Raw genomic sequence first — 20,968 nt, 5'->3', positions numbered from 1 at the left:
TTTAACATCCAGTTTTCCAGACTCCAAGACAAAAGCGTGTTTATCACGACAGCTAATTACACTTAGGGTATGTCTACACTACGAAATTAGGTCGAATTTAGAGAAGCCGGTTTTATAGAAATCGGTTTTATACAGTCGATTGTGTGTGTCCCCACGTAAAATGCTCTAAGTGCATTAAGTCGGCGGACTGCATCCACAGTACCGAGGCTAGCGTCGACTTCCGGAGCGTTGCACTGTGGGTAGCTATTGCACAGTTCCCGCAGTCTCCGCCGCCCATTGGAATTCTGGGTTGAGATCCCAATGCCTGATGATGCAAAAACAGTGTCGCGGGGGGTTCTGGGTACATGTCGTCAGGCCCCTTCCCCTTCGTCAGAGCAATGGCAGACAATTGATTCGCGCCTTTTTTACCTGGGTTACCTGTGCAGACAACATACCACGGCAAGCATGGAGCCCGCTCAGCTCAGCTCAGCTCACTGTCACCATATGTCATCTGGGTGCCGGCAGACGTGGTACTGCATTGCTACACAGCAGCAGCTAATTGCCTTTTGGCAGTAGACGGTGCAGTATGACTGGTAGCCGTCATCGGCTATCTGGGTGCTGGCAGACGTGGGGCTGCATTGCTATACAGCCACAGCTCCTTGCCTTTTGGCAGTGGATGGTGTATTACGACTGGTATCCGTCGTCGTCGTACTCCTCAGTGAGTTTGGTCAGAGGCACCTGGGCAGACATGTTTTGTCTCCTAGAGACTCAGTCCTGCCGGCAGTCCTATTGAACCATCTTGACGATGATGGCTAGCAGTCGTAATACAGCATCTTCTGCCAAGCACCCAGAAGATGCTGATGGCTATCAGTCATGCTGCACTGTCTGCTGCCAGCTTAAGATGTAAAAAATAGATGGACCAGATTTGTTCTGTATTCATTTGCTTCCCCCTCCCTCCATGAAATCAACGGCCTGCTAAACCCAGGGTTTTGAGTTCAATCTTTGAGGGGGCCATTCTGTGTGACAGTTGTTTGTGTTTCTCCCTGATGCACAGCCACCTTTGTTGATTTTAATTCCCTGTAAGCCATGTCGTCACTCGCCCCTCCCTCCCTCCGACAATAGTTTCGCGCCTTTTTTCAGCCCAGACGCCATAGCACTGGATCATGGAGCCCGCTCAGATCACCGTGGCAATTATGAGCACTATGAACACCATGCGCATTGTCCTGGAGTATATGCAGAGCCAGAACATGACAAAGCAAAACCAGGCGAGGAGGCGATTGCAGCGATTGCAGCGCGGCGACGAGAGTGATGAGGAAATTGACATGGACATAGACTTCTCACAAAGTACAGGCCCCAGCAGTGTGCAAATCATGGTGTTACTGGGGCAGGTTCATGCCGTGGAACGCCGATTCTGAGCCCGGGAAACAAGCACAGACTGGTGGGACCGCATCGTGTTGCAGGTGTGGGACGATTCCCAGTGGCTGCGAAACTTTCGCATGTGTAAGGGCACTTTCATGGAACTTTGTGACTTGCTTTCCCCTGCCCTGAAGCGCCAGAATACCAGGATGAGAGCAGCCCTCACAGTTGAGAAGCAAGTGGCGATAGCCCTGTGGAAGCTTGCAACGCCAGACAGCTACCGGTCAGTCGGGAATCAATTTGGAGTGGGCAAATCTACTGTGGGGGCTGCTGTGATCCAAGTAGCCAACGCAATCAAAGACCTGCTGATATCAAGGATAGTGACTCTGGGAAACGTGCAGGTCATAGTGGATGGCTTTGCTGCAATGGGATTCCCAAACTGTGGTGGGGTGATAGATGGAACCCATATCTCTATCTTGTCACCGGAGCACCAAGCCACCGAGTACATAAACTGCAAGGGGTACTTTTCAATGCTGCTGCAAGCCCTGGTGGATCACAAGGGACGTTTCACTAACATCAACGTGGGATGGCCGGGAAAGGTACATGATGCTCGCATCTTCAGGAACTCTGGTCTGTTTCAAAAGCTGGAGGAAGGGACTTTCTTCCCGGACCAGAAAATAACCGTTGGGGATGTTGAAATGCCTATCGTTATCCTTGGGGACCCAGCCTACCCCTTAATGCCATGGCTCATGAAGCCGTACACAGGCAGCCTGGACAGTAGTCAGGACCTGTTCAACTATAGGCTGAGCAACTGCCGAATGGTGGTAGAATGTGCATTTGGACATTTAAAAGCACTCTGGTGCAGTTTACTGACTCGGATAGACCTCAGCGAAGCCAATATTCCAATTGTTATTGCTGCTTGCTGTGCGCTCCACAATATCTGTGAGAGTAAGGGGGAGACATTTATGGCGGGGTGGGAGGTTGAGGCAAATCGCCTGGCCGCTGATTACGCGCAGCCAGACACCAGGGCGGTTAGAAGAGTACAGCAGGGCGTGGTGCGCATCAGAGAAGCTTTGAAAACCAGTTTTGTGACTGGCCAGGCTATGGTGTGAAACTTCTGTTTGTTTCTCCTTGATGAACCCTTCTCCCCCCTCCCCCGTTCACTCTACTTCCCTGTAAACTAACCACCCTCCCCTCCCCCCTTAGAGCACCGCTTGCAGAGGCAATAAAGTCATTGTTACTTCACATTCATGGATTCTTTATTAATTCATCACACAACTAGGGGGATAATTGCAAAGGTAGCCCGGGAGGGGTGGGGGAGGAGGGAAGGAAAAGGACACACTGCAGTTTAAAACTTTAAAACTTTAACACTTATTGAAGGCCAGCCTTCTGATGCTTGAGCAATCATCTGGGGTGGAGTGGCTGGGTGTCCGGAGGCCCCCCCACCGTGTTCTTGGGCATCTGGGTGAGGAGGCTATGGAACTTGGGGAGGAGGGCTGTTGGTTACACAGGGGCTGTAGCGGCGGTCTCTGCTCCTGCTGCCTCTCCTGCAGCTCATCCATACGCTGGAGCATTTCAGTTTGATGCTCCAGCAGCTGGAGCATCGACTCTTGCCTTCTGTCAGCAAGCTGACGCCACCTATCATCTTCAGCCCGCCACTTGCTCTGTTCATCCTGCGATTCAGCCCGCCACCTCTCCTCTCGTTCATATTGTGCTTTTTTGCACTCTGACATTGACTGCCTCCACACATTCTGCTGTGCTCTGTCAGCGTGGGAGGACATCTGGAGCTCCGAGAACATATCATCCCGAGTCCGCCATTTTCTCCTTCTAATCTTCACTAGCCTCTGTGAAGGAGAAACATTTGCAGCTGGTGGAGGAGAAGGGAGAGGTGGTTAAAAAACACACATTTTAGAGAACAATGGGTACACTCTTTCACGTTAAATTTTGCTGTTCACATTACACGGCACATGTGCTTTCGTTATAAGGTCGCATTTTTCCTCTTATATAGAGGGCCTGCCGGTTTGGTGTGAGAGATCACTCAGGCAGTGCCAGGCAACAGAATTCAGTTTGCAGGCAGCCATGGTAAGCCACAGTCTTTTGGCTTTTTTAACCTTCATAACATGTGGGAATGGTTTCAAACAGCAGCGCCCTCATTTCCTATACCAAGCACCCATTGGGTTGGCCATTTAAAATGGGTTTGCAATGTAAAAGGAGGGGCTGCGGTTTCCGGGTTAACATGCAGCACAAACCCAACTACCCCCCCCCCCCCCCCACACACACACACAATTCTCTGGGATGATCACTTCACCCCTCCCCCCCACCGCATGGCTAACAGCAGGGAACATTTCTGTTCATTCGAGCAGGAACGGGCACCTCTGAATGTCCCCTTAATAAAATCACCCCATTTCAACCAGGTGACCGTGAATGATATCACTCTCCTGAGGATAACAAAGAGAGATAAGGAATGGATGTTGTCTGCATGCCAACAAACACCGGGACCATACGCTGCCATGCTTTGTTATGCAATTATTTCAGACTACGTGCTACTGGCCTGGCTTGGTAAAGTGTCCTACCATGGCGGATGGGACAAGGCAGCCCTCCCCAGAAACCTTTTGCAAAGGCTTTGGGAGTACATGAAGGAGAGCTTTCTGGAGATATCCCTGGAAGATTTCTGCTCCATCCCCATACACCAGGCCTGCACAACTCGTAAAGCGGCGAGGGCCATATTACTCCAAAGAAAATAGCCGAGGGCCGAAACCCCCCGGCCGTACTGAAACGCCCCCCCCCCCCCAGCGCCACCCAGCCCCGCCGAACCCCATCTCCCCCCCCCAGCGCCGCCCAGCCCCCGTGTAAGCAAGCAGGACTCACCCCGGCGGCGCCTCCTGCTGGTCTTCTCGGGAATTAGCTCATCCAGCCGTTGGAGCGACCTCTGCAGGCCAGTGTCCCACTGCCGCTGGCTCTGTGTCCCTCCTGGACCCTGGTGCCCTTTGATCTGGGGTGCTGCCCCCTGGCAATACCCTCACACTCTGGCTCTTGGTCTCCTCTCGCTGGGGAACCCCCAATCCTCTAATCCCCACCTCACCTCAGTATAAGGCTACTGCCAGTCACTAACTAGCCCCCGCGCCCTGGGGTATATCAGCCACTCATCACAGGCAAGGTTGGGTGTGGACCTGCTGCCTCCCTCTATAGCTGGGCTGCCCCTCTGCAGCCCTGGTACTGGTCTTAGGCCCTTAGCTAGGTCCGCAGCTTGGGGGTTTTCCAGGCTGGAGTTCCCCAGCTCCTCTAGCCTTCCCCAGCCCTGCTCCACTCCCAGTACCCTGCTCAACTCCCTAGCTGACCCTTCTGGCTGACCCTTCTCTCTCTACAAGCAGAGAGAGACTTCCTCTGGCTCACAGCCTTTTTATACAGGCCAGCTGGGGCCTGATTGTGGCATGGCCCAGCTGAAGCGGCTTCCCCAATCAGCTCAGCTTTTCCCCTGCCACAGCCCTCCCCCAAGGCTGTTTTAAGCCCTTCAGGGCAGGAGCGGGGTAACCACCCTGCTACGCCCCCCGAAACACATCCCCCACCCCAGCGCTGCCCGCACCGCGGAAACAAACCCTCCTTCCCCAGCGCCGCCCTGCCGAAACAGCTGTGGGCCGAAAAGGAAGGGGTGTTTTTTTTTGGGGGGGGGGGGGGGGGGAGAGAGTGTGATACTTTATTAAGAATTTTTCAATTAAAGCAAACAATTTTTTAAATTATTTTAATTTTTTTTATGAATCATGGAAAAATGAAAAACACCTGTTCCGTTGAAAGAAAACATTTGTACTTTTCATAATTATCTTGCAAATTTAATGAGAGATATTACATCTCTTTTCGGCAACAAGCTTGTCATATTCAGGGGTCATATTTGAAGTGGATATTTTCATAATGTCTTCCAAATGGTCGTCAGTCAGAGAAGAACGTTGCTTGTTTTTATTCTTCATGTTCATGATGGAAAATGTTTGTTCACATATGTAAGTGCTTCCAAAAATGCTGAACGTTTTCAGTGCAACTTCAATAAGATTCTTGTATTTTTCATCGTCCAGACTTTTGTAGAAGTCCCACAGGCTGCTTTCTCTGTGCTTATTTCGGTAAACTGCCGAACATTGAAGTTCAATAACCTCCAACTGCAAATCTTGTGTCACTTCCTCTGGATCCACAGAAAAGGGATCTTCAATCAGCTTCAACTGGATGTCATCATCTTTAGACAAAGTAAGTCTTCTGTCAAATTCTTCAATCAAAAGATTGATGTGCTTTGCGTATTTTTCTCCTAACTCGGCGTGTTTGTTCTGAGGGATACGCTGTGCACAAGTGGGAAAGTGACACATTTCACCTTTTGACAGCTGACTTCTGAAAAGTTTCAATTTCATTTTGAAAGCTTTCACTGCTGCACACATTTGAAATATAAGTTGATTTTTTCCCTGAAGTTGAATGTTGAGATCATTCAGGTGTGCTGTAATGTCACAAAAGAAAAAGAGATCTTGATTCCAGGACTCATTTTCAAGCTCCGGGAATTTTATTGGCCCATTTTCTAGGAATTTTGCTATCTCCTCTTTCAAAGCAACGAAACGCTGGAGCACTCTTCCTCGACTCAACCACCTCACTTCCGTATGGTAGATTAAGTCGCTGCACTCGGCGTCTTCCCCTTCAAGAAAGGCTCGAAATGTCCTATGTTTTAGTCCTCTAGAACGGATGAGGTTTACAATGGAAACTACCACTGACATTACATGCTCAAATTTTAAGACTTTGCTACACAAAACCTGCTGATGTATAATGCAGTGATGTTTGGTTATTTGTCTCCCGATAAATTCTTCAAGAAGAGTAACTGCTCCAACATTTTTTCCACACATAGCTGGAGCACCATCAGTACAAATGGCCACCAAGTTTGTGAAATCTACTCCCAACTTATCATTCATGCACTTTATCACTTCACTGGAGATATCTTTTCCAGTTGTGCGACCCATCATGGAGCACATACCAACAAGTTCTTCAGTAATTTCAAAGTTTTTATCAATACCTCTAATAAAAATAAGAAGTTGGGCGGTGTCTTTTAAATCGGTGCTTTCATCCATAGCTAGGGAGTAAAAGCAGAATTCACTGACTCTCTGCTTTAACTGATCACTTAGATTAGTAGAAATGTCAGCTATTCTTCTCTGTACAGTCATGCGTGATAGACTGACATTCTCAAATATTCCCCTCTTTTCTGGACATAACTCAGATACAGCAATCAACATACACTTTTTTAAAAACTCGCCTTCTGTGAAGCATTTCCCAGCAGCAGCAATTTCCTTAGAAATTTGAAAGCTTACTTTAGTAACTGTATCATTCTCAGTGCTCACTTTCTTGAAAATTTGCTGTTCTCCACTAAGGTTTTTCACTAAACTGGCTGCTTTAATTATTTTTTCATTTGGGTTCAATTTGGCGAGATTGGGATGTTTAGTTTCAAAGTGCCGCCGAAGGTTGTATTCTTTCGGAACGGCTAACGTTTCGCGACACACAAGGCACAGTATTTTGTCTTTGGAAACAGTACATAAGTATTTATTTGTCCATTCAGTGTTGAAAACTCTGTGCTCTGATTCTATTTTTCTCTTTTTCTTTTCACTCATGGTAGCCATTATGAAGCTCAAGATTTTGTTGAATAAATTCACATACAAGGAAAACACTCAGTCACACACAAAGAGAAGAGATCTCTCACGGCGCATGGCACACTAGCAAGGCACTGACAGTGTGTGGAAGCCTGTAGAGGGGGAAAGAAACGGTGCGCATAGGGTAACCAGATCACAGCAGTAGAATAGGACCCGCCCCCTCCCTGCTCAGCCCCACCATTACACCCCTCTTTAATCCCCAGGGGTCACTATATTACTGCACACAGCAGTACCAAAAATTAAAATACTGAAAATGGATGCCTCCTTCCAGCCACCGACTCGCCACTCGCCTCCTCACCTCCCCCCAAGTATAAAGCCTTGCCGCCACTACCTGCCCACCCACCCTCTCAGTTCGTCATCCCCCCATGAAATAAGGGGAGGGGAAAATGGGCACAGTTTGAAGGGATTTTCTGGGGCTATGAACTAAGCCAGGGAGAGGAAAGGGGGGCAGTGTGAAGGGATTGGATGTGACTGTCCAACACACAAACACAGGGGCTGCAGGGAGCCTGGGGGGGTGGGGAGCAATGTGATAGGATCCAGGGAGGGGTAAGGTCCCTGGACCAGGGAAGGGGGCAGCAGTCGGGGCAGGGCAGGTGCAACACACACACACACACACAGGGCCGCCCGGAGGGGGGGGGGGGGCAAGTGGGGCAATTTGCCCCAGGCCCCGCAGGATCCCCCATGAGAATGTTGGAGGCTCCACCCCGCCTCTGCCTTCGCCTTCCCCCATCCCCCGGTGCCTCAGTGCGCCGCGTAGGGTGACCAGATCACAGGGATGAAATATCGGGATGCGCGGGGGGGGCAAAAAAAAATGGAGGCGGAGGGGGAAAAAAAAAAGTTTCGCAGGGTCCGGGGGCATTAGCTGCCTTCCCCACGGAGCCTCTGGCCCCCCGGCCCGCTGGAGCGCAGCCGAGCGGGAGAGGTGCGGGGCTCCCCGGCAGCGGCGGGGAAGTTTATCGGTTTGGGGGACCCTGACCGGCTCCTCGCCCCTGTACGCCGGCCGCCCCGCCTGGGACAAGTCTTGCCCTGGCAGACCCTCTCCGCCGCGTGTCTCTGATGGGTGGCCCACACCCCCGGGCCGCGCCGCCCACCCGGGCCCTGCCCGCTCCGCGCTGCCCCCGGACGCACCGTGCTGCCCCGTGGGCTGCAGGGCTGGAGCAGCCGCCGCGCTGCACTGCAGCGCTCCCGGCCCCGGCCGGCCATGGCCCGTGTGCCCAGGCTGCTGCACAGGGGCATCTCCTCCCCAGGCCCGGCTCGGGATCCAATGGGGCAGTGAGGGGGCGGGGCTGGGGGCAGGGATTTGGGGAGGGATCCAATGGGGGAAGGAGGAGGCGGAGTGGGGCGGGCGGGGGGGGTGAGAGCCCCTCCGGGCTCCGCCTGTGCGCCGGAGCAGAGGGCAAAATTGTTTGTTTGTCCAGTGTCCCGACCGAACATCGTTCAGGACGCGGGACAAACAAGCAAATATCAGGACAGTCCCGATAAAATCGGGACGTCTGGTCATCCTAGCGCCGCGTCCAGGAGCAGCCCTGGACAGCGCTGCAGCGGCGCTGCTCCAGAGAGGCCTGAGCTCCTCCCGCTCAGAGCCGTGTGGTAAGAGGGCGGGGCTGCGAGCTGCAGCCGAGCAGCGGGAGCTCACGTCCCGCTGGAGCCAGGCCGCTGCAGCGCTGTCCAGGGCCGCTCCTGGACGCGGCACGCTGAGGCTCTGGGAGACGGGGGAGGCGGGGGTTAGCAGCATGGTAAGGCTCTCTGAGCTGGGCATCCCCCCCAGCCCTGACCCCCAGCTCCGAGCACAGCCCCTGTGAGCTGAGCAGCCCCCGACTCCATCCCCCAGCAGCCCTGACCCCCAGCTCTGAGTCCAGCCCCTCTGAGCCGGACACCCCCCTGACTGCCAGCCCCTCTGAGCCTGACACCCCCTGACCGCAGCCCCCCCCAGCCCTGACCCCTAGCTCCGAGCCCAGCCCCTGTGAGCTGAGCAGCCCCCGACTCCATCCCCCAGCAGCCCTGACCCCCAGCTCTGAGTCCAGCCCCTCTGAGCTGGACACCCCCCTGACCGCCAGCCCCTCTGAGCCTGACACCCCCTGACCGCAGCCCCCCCCAGCCCTGACCCCTAGCTCCGAGCCCAGCCCCTGTGAGCTGAGCAGCCCCCGACTCCATCCCCCAGCAGCCCTGACCCCCAGCTCCGAGTCCAGCCCCTCTGAGCCGGACACCCCCCTGACTGCCAGCCCCTCTGAGCCAGACACGCCCCCGACCCCAGCCCCCCCCAGCCCTGACCCCTAGCTCCGAGCCCAGCCCCTCTGAGCTAAGCACCCCCCGACCCCATCCCCCAGCAGCCCTGACCCCCAGCTCCGAGTCCAGCCCCTCTGAGCCGGACACGCCCCCGACCCTATCCCCCCGCAGCCCTGACCCCTAGCTCTGAGCCCAGCCCCTCTGAGCTAAGCACCCCCCGACCCCATCCCCCAGCAGCCCTGACCCCCAGCTCCGAGCACAGCCCCTCTGAGCCGGACACCCCCTGACCCCAGCCCCCCCCGGCCCTGACCCCTAGCTCCGAGCCCAGCCCCTCTGAGCTAAGCACCCCCCGACCCCATCCCCCAGCAGCCCTGACCCCCAGCTCCGAGCACAGCCCCTCTGAGCCAGACACCCCCCCGACCCCATCCCCCCGCAGCCCTGACCCCTAGCTCTGAGCCCAGCCCCTCTGAGCTGGACATCCCCCTGACCCCAGCCCCCGTGAGCTGCGGCTAGAGCCCAGGCCGGATGCCTCCCCCCTTGCTCGGACTTACCAGGTCTGCCTCGTGCCCAGCCAGCGCTTCCCGCCTCAGCAGCCCCGGAAGTGACGCTGGACGCCAGGCAGGAGGCGCGGGAGATGGCGACGCGTGTGCGGGGAGGGGGGGGGGGGCGACCTCACAGCCCGCGGTGGGGGGCGGTTTCCGGGTTCACCCCCTGCCTGGGGGGCCCGACCTCACAGCCCCGCGCGCCGCGCTCTGACTGCCCTGACAGTCAGAAGCGCGGCTGCCGGGTTCGCCCCCTGCCGGGGCAGGGGGGCCCGACCTCCCCCACCCCTGGGCAGGGGGCGAACCCGGCAGCCGCGCTTCTGACTGTCAGGGCAGTCAGAGCGCGGCGCGCGGGGCTGTGAGGTCGGGCCCCCCGGGCAGGGGGTGAACCCGGAAACCGCCCCCCACCGCTTGCCCGCGGGCCGCGTGTTGTGCAGGCCTGCCATACACGTTAACAGATTTTTCCAGTAGCTGTACTGGCCGCGATTGCCAGGGCAAATTAATCATTAATCATTAAACATGCTTGCTTTTAAACCATGTGTAATATTTACAAAGGTACACTCACCAGAGGTCCCTTGTGTGCCCTCAGGGTCTGGGAGCACTCCTTGGGTGAGTTCGGGGGTTACTGGTTCCAGGTCCAGGGTGATAAACATATCCTGGCTGTTGGGGAAACCGGTTTCTCTGCTTCCTTGCTGTGAGCTATCTTCATTGTCTTCATCATCATCTTCCTTGTACCCCGAACCCGCTTCCCTTTTGCGTGATTCTACATTGATGGCGTCAAAGCACACAGTTGGGGTAGTGGTGGCTGCACCTCCTAGCATGGCATGCAGCTCCGCGTAGAAGCGGCATGTTTGCGGCTCTGCCCCAGACCTTCCGTTTGCCTCTCTGGCTTTGTGGTAGGCTTGCCTTAGCTCCTTAATTTTCATGCGGCACTGCTGTGCGTCCCTGTTATGGCCTCTGTCCTTCATGGCCTTGGAGACTTTTTCTAATATTTTGCCCTTTCGTTTACTGCTACGGAGTTCAGCTAGCACTAATTCATCTCCCCATATGGCGAGCAGATCCCGTACCTCCCGTTCGGTCCATGCTGGAGCTCTTTTGCGATCCTGGGACTCCATCATGGTTACCTGTGCTGATGAGTTCTGCGTGGTCACCTGTGCTCTCCACGCTGGGCAAACAGGAAATGAAATTCAAAAGTTTGCGGGGCTTTTCCTGTCTACCTGGTTAGTGCATCTGAGTTGAGAGTGCTGTCCAGAGCGGTCACAATGAAGCACTGTGGGATAACTCCCGGAGACCAATAACGTCGAATTCCATCCACACTACCCCAAATCCGACCCGCAAAGGTCGATTTCAGCGCTAATCCCCTCGTCGGAGGTGGAGTAAAGAAACCAGTTTAAAGGGCCCTTTAAGTCGAAAAAAAGGGCTTTGTCGTGTGGACGTGTCCAGGCTTAATTCGATTTAACGCTGCTAAATTCGACCTAAACTCGCAGTGTAGACCAGGCCTTAGTATAATGTACCTAAAAACGAAGTTACCACTAACATTGTTTAGAAGGGATCCGCTGGGTATGCCTAAATGATATTTGCTGACTGGATAATACAAACATTTTTAGCAGGGAAATATGTTTGGGACCTGCTCCACTTTTCCTTTTTTTCCTTTTTTCCAATTGCTTTATTGGGATAAGGGCCAAATACTGTACCTGGTTTACACACTAATAAGGGACAAGCAAGCTCCCACATGCCACATGAACTGGCCATACGCTGGGTGAATCATCCTGAATGATGACTAGTCCACTAAAAAAGGGGATTGTTGCATCTTTTGCTTGTTACATGAAAATGACAATAAGAAACTGTCACAGGGCCACAGTTGGGTCCCAGATAATCATGTTTACTAAATATATACAAGTAAGGCCTAGTTAGATATACACAGTCTAAGTGCCACTAGAGGGTTCACAAGCTATTTAAAGGTATACTAAACTACAGGCATGGTAATAGGAACAACACCTATTCCACACTTGTGAGCTGCTGTGGCAGGGGAATAACCCCTGTAAGTAAGACATACTCAAAGACTGAAATGAGCTACACTGCCATAAAATACCCAGGGCTGGCCCATGTCAGCTGATTTGGGCTCAAAGGCTCGGGCTGCGAGGCTGTAAAATAGCAGCGTAGATGTCCACGCTCAGACATCCAAGCTCAGACGTCTATGCTGCAATCTTGTAGTCACACAGTGTGAACCCAAGTCAGCTGATGTGGGCCAGTCATGGGTGTTTTGTTGCAGGGTAGAGATACCCTTTTGTTATCTCACCCCCATGCTCCCCAGCCCTAAGGCTTGTGAAGATGTAGCAGACCTCCCCTGGATAGTTCTGGACGTTGGCCCATTATGGTTCTCCTCAGCCTGGCAAGGTGTTTGGATGTTTTTTGGCTCTCCAGTCAATTCAAAGTCTTCTCCTTCTGGGCAGGGAAAAAATAAAAATACAAGAGTCCAAATAAACAGGCCTTCTGCAACTAAGTTCTTCAGTGCTCAATGTAGATGTTTTTGTTCTCCCCAGGGCTGACCACAGTCCCTATTACAGGGTTCAATAGTCTTTTGCCTTCCTCAGGTTATCTATCCTTTTCCCTTAAGTGCAGAATCCACTGCACTACCTCTCCATGTGGCATCACAGGCTCCCCATAGGTACTGCCTCTACTATAAGTACCAGCCCCAGGACCTGGAGTCATGGGCAGTATTCTATCCTGAGCTCAAGATGGCCCTGCTCCAACTTTTTCCCAGGGGTACCGCCCACAACACCTGTCTCTGGTTAGGCCCTTTTTCTGTTAAGGCACCTCCAACCTCCCTAAGACCTTTCCGTGGCTCCCTTTACACAGCAAACCCAGCATAGGTTCTACCCAAATCCTGGCATCCTTGTCATTCAAGAGCCATTTAACACACTGCTCCTCTCTCCAAATCTGCTACTTCACACACCTTCACACTATATACTCTTATGTCCTGCTTCTGAAGCAGGCCTTGCTCCTTCCCAGCCACTTCTTCTGAAGGCCTGACCTTAAAGGAGCTGTTACCTTGTAACAATAGCACTAGCCAAGCCTTTCCTGTAAAAAGGCATTTTGTTAGCTGAAGGTAACAGGTAGATGGAGTGTCCTAAGGTGGTGCTGGAGGGTTTACCACTGCCGTTGGGTTGGGAGTGCAGCTGTTCTGCTTATGACTGTCTCTACTTACTTATTTCCCCTTCAACAGCAACCACTCCCTACTGTAAAGCAGGAGCAGAATGGACTTCAAAGCTTATAGAGGGAGAAGACCTGCACCAGTAAGAAGGAGAACTTCAGCTCCCTCTTCAGCCTACTTCCCCCATCCACTAGAACCCATCTCTTATTACTTCTCTGATACTGTCTGAAGCTCCAGGCTTAGCAAATCAGTTTTTTTCTCCTTGCACCACTCAGTATTATAAAACCCAACTGCTAGTCCTCCTGGACCATCAGCCCCTCACTTGCCAAAACCTCCAGAGAAGGAGTAAATTCTGAATCACCTTTTTGCAAGCTTCAGCCTTGTCCAACTACCACCACCCTGGGCGGCTACATCTATCCATGCTCCCTGTAATCTTCCCCATCCCTTTCTAGGCTTACTTTTGATCCCCTCCAAATTTGCTCCCAACCATACATCTTAGATCACCTGAAAATCCACACTTCCTTTCCCCATTACGTCAGCTGCCCTGGCTTAGGTGGGACTCATGCATTGCATGATGACATCAGAGATGATGTGCCGGGGAGGGAGCCCATGCTAGTTTTGACACAAGCCATCTCAGTAATTAGTCACCATGGTAGGAAACAGAGGGGTAGCCATGTTAGTTTGTATCCACAAAAACAACGAGAAGTCCGGTGGCACCTTAAAGACTAACAGATTTATTTGGGCATAAGCTTTTGTGGGTAAAAAACCCCACTTCAGATGCATGGAGTGAAAATTACAGAAGTGAGTTACCTTACAAGTGAAGAACCAGTGTTGACAAGGCTAATTCAGTCAGGGTGGATGTGGTCCACTCCCAATAATTGATGAGGAGGTGTCAATACCAAGAGAGGGAAAATTGCTTTTGTAGTGAGCCAGCCACTCCCAGTCTGTATTCAAGCCCAAATTAATGGTGTTAAGTTTGCAAATGAATTGTAGCTATGCAGTTTCTCTTTGAAGTCTGTTTTTGAAGTTTTTTTGTTGAAGGATGGCTACTTTTAAATCTGTTATTGAATGTCCAGGGAGATTGAAGTGTTCTCCTATTGGCTTTTTTATGTTACCATTCCTGATGTCTGATTTGTGTCCATTTATTCTTTTACGTAGAGACTGTCCGGTTTGGCCAATGTACATGGCAGAGGGGCATTGCTGGCACATGATGGCATATATCACATTAGTAGATGTGCAGGTGAATGAGCCTCTGATGGTGTGGCTGATGTGGTTGTGTCCTCTGATGGTGTCGCTAAGTAGATATGGGAACAGAGTAGGCAACGGGGTTTGTTACAGGGATTGGTTCCTGGGTTCGTGTTTCTGTGGTGTGGTGTGTAGTTGCTGGTGAGTATTTGCTTCAGGTTGGGGGGGCTGTCTGTAAGCGAGGACTGGCCTGCCTCCCAAGGTCTGTGAGAATGAGGGATCATTTTCCAGGATAGGTTGTAGATCATTGATGATGTGCTGGAGAGGTTTTTGCTGGGGGCTGTGCTCACTACAAAAAGTGGCTGGCTACAAAAGTGTCTGGCTCACTACAAAAGCAATTTTCCCTCTCTTGGTATTGACACCTCCTCATCAATTATTGGGAGTGGACCACATCCACCCTGACTGAATTGGCCTTGTCAACACTGGGTCTCCACTTGTAAGGTAACTCCCTTCTGTAATTTTCACTCCATGCATCTGAAGTGGGGGGTTTTACCCATGAAAGCTTATGCCCAAATAAATCTGTTAGTCTTTAAGGTGCCACCGGACTCCTCGTTGTTTTCATGGTAAGAAAGCATCTGAAAACCAGGCAATAATGAACTGGACTGGTGTGAAAGTTTCCTCAGGCTGATGTGTGCCTTGTTGGATATGAGAGGAGTGCCTTTATGCAGGTCCTGTCCCAGCCAACCCCACCAAGCCACTTTGCCTTAGAAGTGATAATAGGATCAGTGTTAGAAATGAGATTAGAGAACTGAATTTGAACATTTTGTTACAACTAAATGGATTAACTGGTAGATTTAGTGAAGCTAAGCAGCCATGTTTCCCCCTGAAACATAACTATAAAAATCATTGTTTAGAAGCTCTCCTCCCATTCCTTTCAAAGCTGCTTAGTTTACACATTTTTAGTAAGACATTGGGCTAAATATTAAATCATTAAAATTCTTTAAAGGGCTCCTTCCCCCCTTAGTGGTTACAGGGCAAAGCCTTTAGTAGGGGATTGAGGTTAAATTGAAGGTGCTGTGTCTCCAGCTAACCTTGCTGTACAGCTGGTTTTAACAGCTAATTTAGAGCAAACTCCACTCAGCTGGTGGACTTTTTTTGTATGATAGCAGCTAATTATAAGAACCCTTAGAGGTTAGTTCCTTTTATACCTGTGTTTACCAAGAGTAACTCTAATTTTGTCTACACATATAAAGTTCAACTTAAATCAGTTTAAAAGAAATTTAATTAACCAATTTAACTTCCTATATGGACACTCTCATATTGGTTTAAACAGATAAGGCTGGTTTTAACCAATATGAGTATCCAGTTGTGATGGCCACCCTCACAGGTAACAAACACACTAGGGATTGAACCAGGGACATTCAGAGCTAAAAATCACAAACTGCTAACTGCTTGAACTAAAGTTTGCCACAGTTTGTATCCTCTATTGATAGGCATAAAAGGGGACTTGTAACATATGCTGACCAGTGAGTTACACATTCACAAAGTTGCACCAGTTTAACTAAATTGGCTTAAAATCTTTAGTTAAATTGGTGCCGCTTTCTGTGTGGACCAGACCCCTGTTAAAGTCACTGTAGTCACATGAAGCCTAAATTGCTATAATAAGGCACACTTTTCCACCACAAGCAAAGGTGAGTGGAGTTCTTACACCAACTGAACTAAATCTATTTTCAAATTAGTACCACTTTTTTCTGTAGACAAGGCCTGTAAGGAGAATCTCTTTCTGTCTCAGGTACTTACATAGCCCCATCATGGTAGAATCTGAGCCTTGCACAATCTTTACTGTATTTATCCTCACAACACCTCCATGAGGTAGGGGCGTGGTATCATCTCCATTTTACAGATGGGGAATTGAGGGTCAGCGAGATTAAGGCCCAGACACACAAAGGGACACTAAATCTCTGATTTACTCTCCACTGCAATCCACAAAACTCCAGCTCAGCTGCCACATAACCATATAGGCACCTAATCTTACTCAGCTCCTAAATTTTCCAGTGTAAAAATTCCCTAAGTGTCTACATTTCTGCCTCTGGGCATGTGCACTGCTTCCTCGCTCTAATCTCCTGCAATCTCTCTGGCTGAAGGTGTTCCACTTTGGGTAAATACAGTACTGAGAAAGAGAGACGTGGGGAGACCCAGGGTCCAGTCTCCCTGCTCCAATGACTATTTAATTATTTATTCAAAGTGGAACAGCTTCAGTACGAGAAACTGAGGGAGCCTTACACCAAAAATATCCCATGCACAGTGGTTAGAGCACTCCCTTGAGAGATGTGCAAGACCTTTGTTAAAATTTTTTCCTCCCCTGCAGGCAGAGGGGTAACTGAATCCAGATCTCCCATATCCCAGATGAAGTGCTCTAGTCACTGGGCTAAAACATATAAGGTGAGCAGTAACACCCCTTCCTCCAGCTTAAGTCCCTTTGTGGACCAGGTCTTAGTGATTTTTCCAAGGTCAGACAGAAAATCTGTGGCAGCGGAGGGAACTGAACCTCAGTGTCCTAAGTGTCCTAGGCTAGCACCCTAATAAATGGACGGTTCTTCCTCAGGCTCTTAGGATAACTGCACGTCACAGTTTGGCAGTTCCAGACAATTATGTTTGAAGACAATCTTGTCCGTTTCACTATAAGAGTGGGGAATGTCCCCATGAGCAGCATACCAGTTAGCGTCATTGCTGCTATGCTATGTGAACTTGCAGCACTACCTCCCCTGACCAAAGACAGATTTCCATTCCTCAACACTGCTTATCACTGCTACTCAAGTAGAGTGTGGAAATTACATCCACACACATGGGTAAGAACTGGAGTGAATCAAAATGAAGAGCCCTACAAGGCACTGCTCCCCTCACTCTCCAGAGGGGTTGAGCTGGAAATGGCGGTGGCCAAAATGGGGGCGGATGAGAAAGAAATTAAGCAACGTATCTAAATAATAAGAATAACCCAACATGGTTCTTGTTAGGGTAAATCCATGCTCTCATTAAAACCTTGGTTAAGCCAATTAATAACTAGATACAACACTACACACGATATTGCCACTAAGGCTATACCTGCTGATCCAGGGGTTCTTGGGAGCTTATAGCACACTTACTGTATATGCAGCCTTTTATGCAACAGGCATTATGAAATAAAGCACCTGATGTGCTGGCAAGAGTTCCCGCTGTGTGAGTATCTGCCATAAACACACAGGTCAGGACATGCTAGCCAATTTGCAGTTATTGAAATCATGATGACTACTTTTTCTTTTAAAAATTCCACCCCCCACCGCCCAGGTTTAAAGTAGTAAAACCCTGAGGAGCCAAAAGGACCTGGAGGCCTATAGCCCTGTCTACATTAGCACCATTTTCAGGAACTTTAAAGTGGGTAAAAATGTTTGGTTTTGAAGTGCAGATTTGATACAACACTGAATCAGAATTCAACCCCTACTCTAAGGAGTGGAGTGGCAGAGAAGTTGTATGTACAGCCTTACCTCTCCCTCCTACCTTGTCTGTACAACATTCCATTGACATGTCAACAACAATATATGGATACCCCACAATATGCAGCTTGAGTTCATTTCTGTTTTTTTCCTCATTATTTACATCTTCCACCATCCATCCCCTTCCAAAAATAAAATTCACTCAATTTTGCTTATCTACTTTTTTAAAAATACGCAGAACTTTTATAGCAAAGAAGTCGGACTTCTAGCATTACGGTGAGCATAATTAATATGCAGTCTGCTGTAATGTAAGACTAGAAATTCACAGGGTTGAATTTTATACATATAGGAGAAGCACACAAGGAAATACATTATTGAAAATATTCTTGCTTTATTCTAGACAGTTGGTTCATGACAAGGTCCAGTCGTGTAGGACAACTGTTGATTCACCATCCTTTTGGTGTAAATGGACAGCACTCAGATCCAGAATGTCCTGTTATAAGTGTGTCCCATATGATGAGTTCAACAGAACTATCCTATCACTGAGTAATGTCTTCTCAGATCTGTTTTTTCTTTAAAATAATTAAATGATCTTTGTCTTTTAAATCTAATTAATATGGTTTAACTTCTTAGAAATCTTAGGACTCATGCAATTATTATAACAAATATAAACAAGAAAACGAAGAATCCAGCACCCCAATTCACAGTTGCGTTGTAATCCATAGACCACATTGCCTCCATTTACAAATGTGTAACTGAGCTACAAAAAGCCAAGACTACCCTCATAATTTGAAGGGAAGGCAAATGCTAAAGTTACACAAAGTTAAGCACACAAAGCCTGTAATCCTCCACACAACATCCAAACATTTCATTATCCAACATCACAAAAAGCCTGCTGAGCACTAAGAGCAAGTTATTACTGCATGCCAGAACCTTGGGGGCGCACACTCAAACGGTCCACCAACGAAAATGAAATGCCATGACATGCAGAAAGAAGAGAATTTCACACAGTGAAATCACAAACTTGCTGCCAGTGTTGAGCTGTACTAAAGAAAGATACTTGGAAGAAGGGAGGCGGGGAGGTGATACAGCCCCAAGTTCTAGAATACGGGCCAGATTCTCTACTGGCTTGAACCTGGTGTTGTCATTTACATCCATACAAAGTGGGTGTGAAATGCCATAGATCACAATGTTTACCTGCTGCGTCCGCAGATTTGGCCGATTGCGGCTCCCACTGGCCGCGTTCGCTGCTCCAGGCCAATGGGGGCTGCGGGAAGCGGCGCGGGCCGAGGGACCGGCTTTGAGAAGCACTGATATAGAGCACTGTGGAGATGTGTACAGTACGAGAGACCCTCAGACCATATCCTCACTAAGACAAATGTTGCATATAGGGCAGGCTAACTGAACACTAGATCAGTGGTCTCCAAACTTTTTTGATCACGCACCCCTATCAGTAAAAAATTTTTGAGCACGCACCCCCAATATATGTATATTTATTTATGTATAAATTATATACATGTACTACAGTACTAATAGATTATGTAAATTATAAAACATACACAAAAAATAGAAAAATAAAAAAGGATGAGATAAAGATGAAATAAACAATATTTTTAAAATATTTTTTTATTTTATTTATGAATGGTACAAAAAACCTTTTTGCTCTCACTAAAAATAATATTATTATTATTAATAATAATATTTTTAGTGAGAGCAATGTGACTGAATATGTGTCATTATTTTTGAAAATCTTGGTTTAATACTTTGTGATACAGCGATTCGAAGGTCTGGTTCTAAGTTCAGTTTATTTTGCACCTTGGTTTTAATGGCGGTTATAGCTGAAAAAGATGCCTCACAAAGATACGTAGATCCAAATGGAAGAAGTGCACCATTGCCTGCGCTTACTAAATCATGATACTCATTTTTCAATCCCATCCACCAATTATGCAAAGGTTTTTGTTGAAATTCGGCTAGTAAATTTCCATCTGCTCTGATGTCAATTAGTTGTTCTTGCAAACTAATCGGAAGGTGTTGCATTTTTATATTTTTAACAAATGGGTTCAAAACCCACTGAAACTCTTCGTTTGGAAGATTTTTAAACAGGTTAGAAAATTCTGTTTCCAAGTTTTTAAAGTGTGCAGATATGAGAGTTTTTATAGGTGACACACTTACATCGTTTTCGGCAACAAAATCACATAACGATGGAAACATTTCCAAACATCTGTTTTCAAAATGCTCTCTCCATAGCACGAGTTTCTTTCGAAAAGCAGTTACTTTCTCACTCATTGTTAAAATGTCACCTTTACCTTGAAGGAACAGATTAAGTGTGTTTATTTTTTTGAAAATATCTGCTAGGTAGCATACTACTGACAGCCACTTGTCATCACAGAAAAGGTCAGCAAATTTGGAACACTTGTCTTTTTGTAAAAGAAAAATGCATAACTCATCTTTAAGTTCGACAACTCCTTTAAGCACTTTGCCACGAGATAACCAGCGAACCTCTGTGTGGTACAAAAGATTTTCATGGTCACTCCCCATCTCATTACAAAGTATTGTAAAGATTCTACTATTTAAAGGTCTTGTTTTTATAAAATTAACCACATCGATAACATCCTGTAGCACTTTGTGCACTTCTGGCTCCAACTTCTTTGCTGCAATAGCTTGCCTATGAATGATGCAGTGAATGAATTTCACGTGTGGTGCTATCTCTGTAACCTTACCCCGGAATCCTTTCTTTATTCCAGTCAAAGCAGCCGCTCCATCAGTGGTTATACTTGCACAGTTTTTCCATAAAACATTGTTTTTATTAAAGAAGTCATTTATGTTGCGAATATATCTTCTCCAGTACATCTTTCCTTTAGTGGCTCACAAAAAAGTAGTTCTTTGTGTATTTCTTTATTGAAACAGAATCTAGCAAACACCATAAGCTGAGACATGTTAGAAACATCTGTACTTTCATCCAACTGTATAGCAAACCTCCCACACTGCGTAATTTGTTCTAATACTTGTTTCTTCAAATCTTTAGCAATGTTTTCTATGCGTCTTCCAACAGTATTTGCTGACAAAGGAATGCATTTTAGTTTGACGCCTTATTGTTTTCCGTGTATTCTTTCATCCATTTTTACCGCGGCAGGAAGAACAAGTGTTTCCCCAATGGTATGTGGCTTTTTGTCTTTCGCTATTAAGTAAGAAACCTCAAAAGAGGCTTCTAAACATTTATCATTAAGTTTAGTGAAATTTTGTAAAGTACAGGATTGAGTATCGCATGACTTTAAACATCGCTGAAAAAATTGTAGAGGTTTGTCTTCATGTTATGGATGCTTAGCTTTTAAATGTCTTGCTAATCGTGATTACTTCATACTATCATTAGCTAATATCTCAAGGCACAATATA

This window comes from Emys orbicularis, chromosome 4, assembly GCF_028017835.1.
Source record: "Emys orbicularis isolate rEmyOrb1 chromosome 4, rEmyOrb1.hap1, whole genome shotgun sequence".
Taxonomy (NCBI): Eukaryota; Metazoa; Chordata; order Testudines; family Emydidae; genus Emys; species Emys orbicularis.
The sequence above is the reverse complement of the archived record's forward strand: the minus strand, read 5'-3'. Positions refer to the sequence as shown.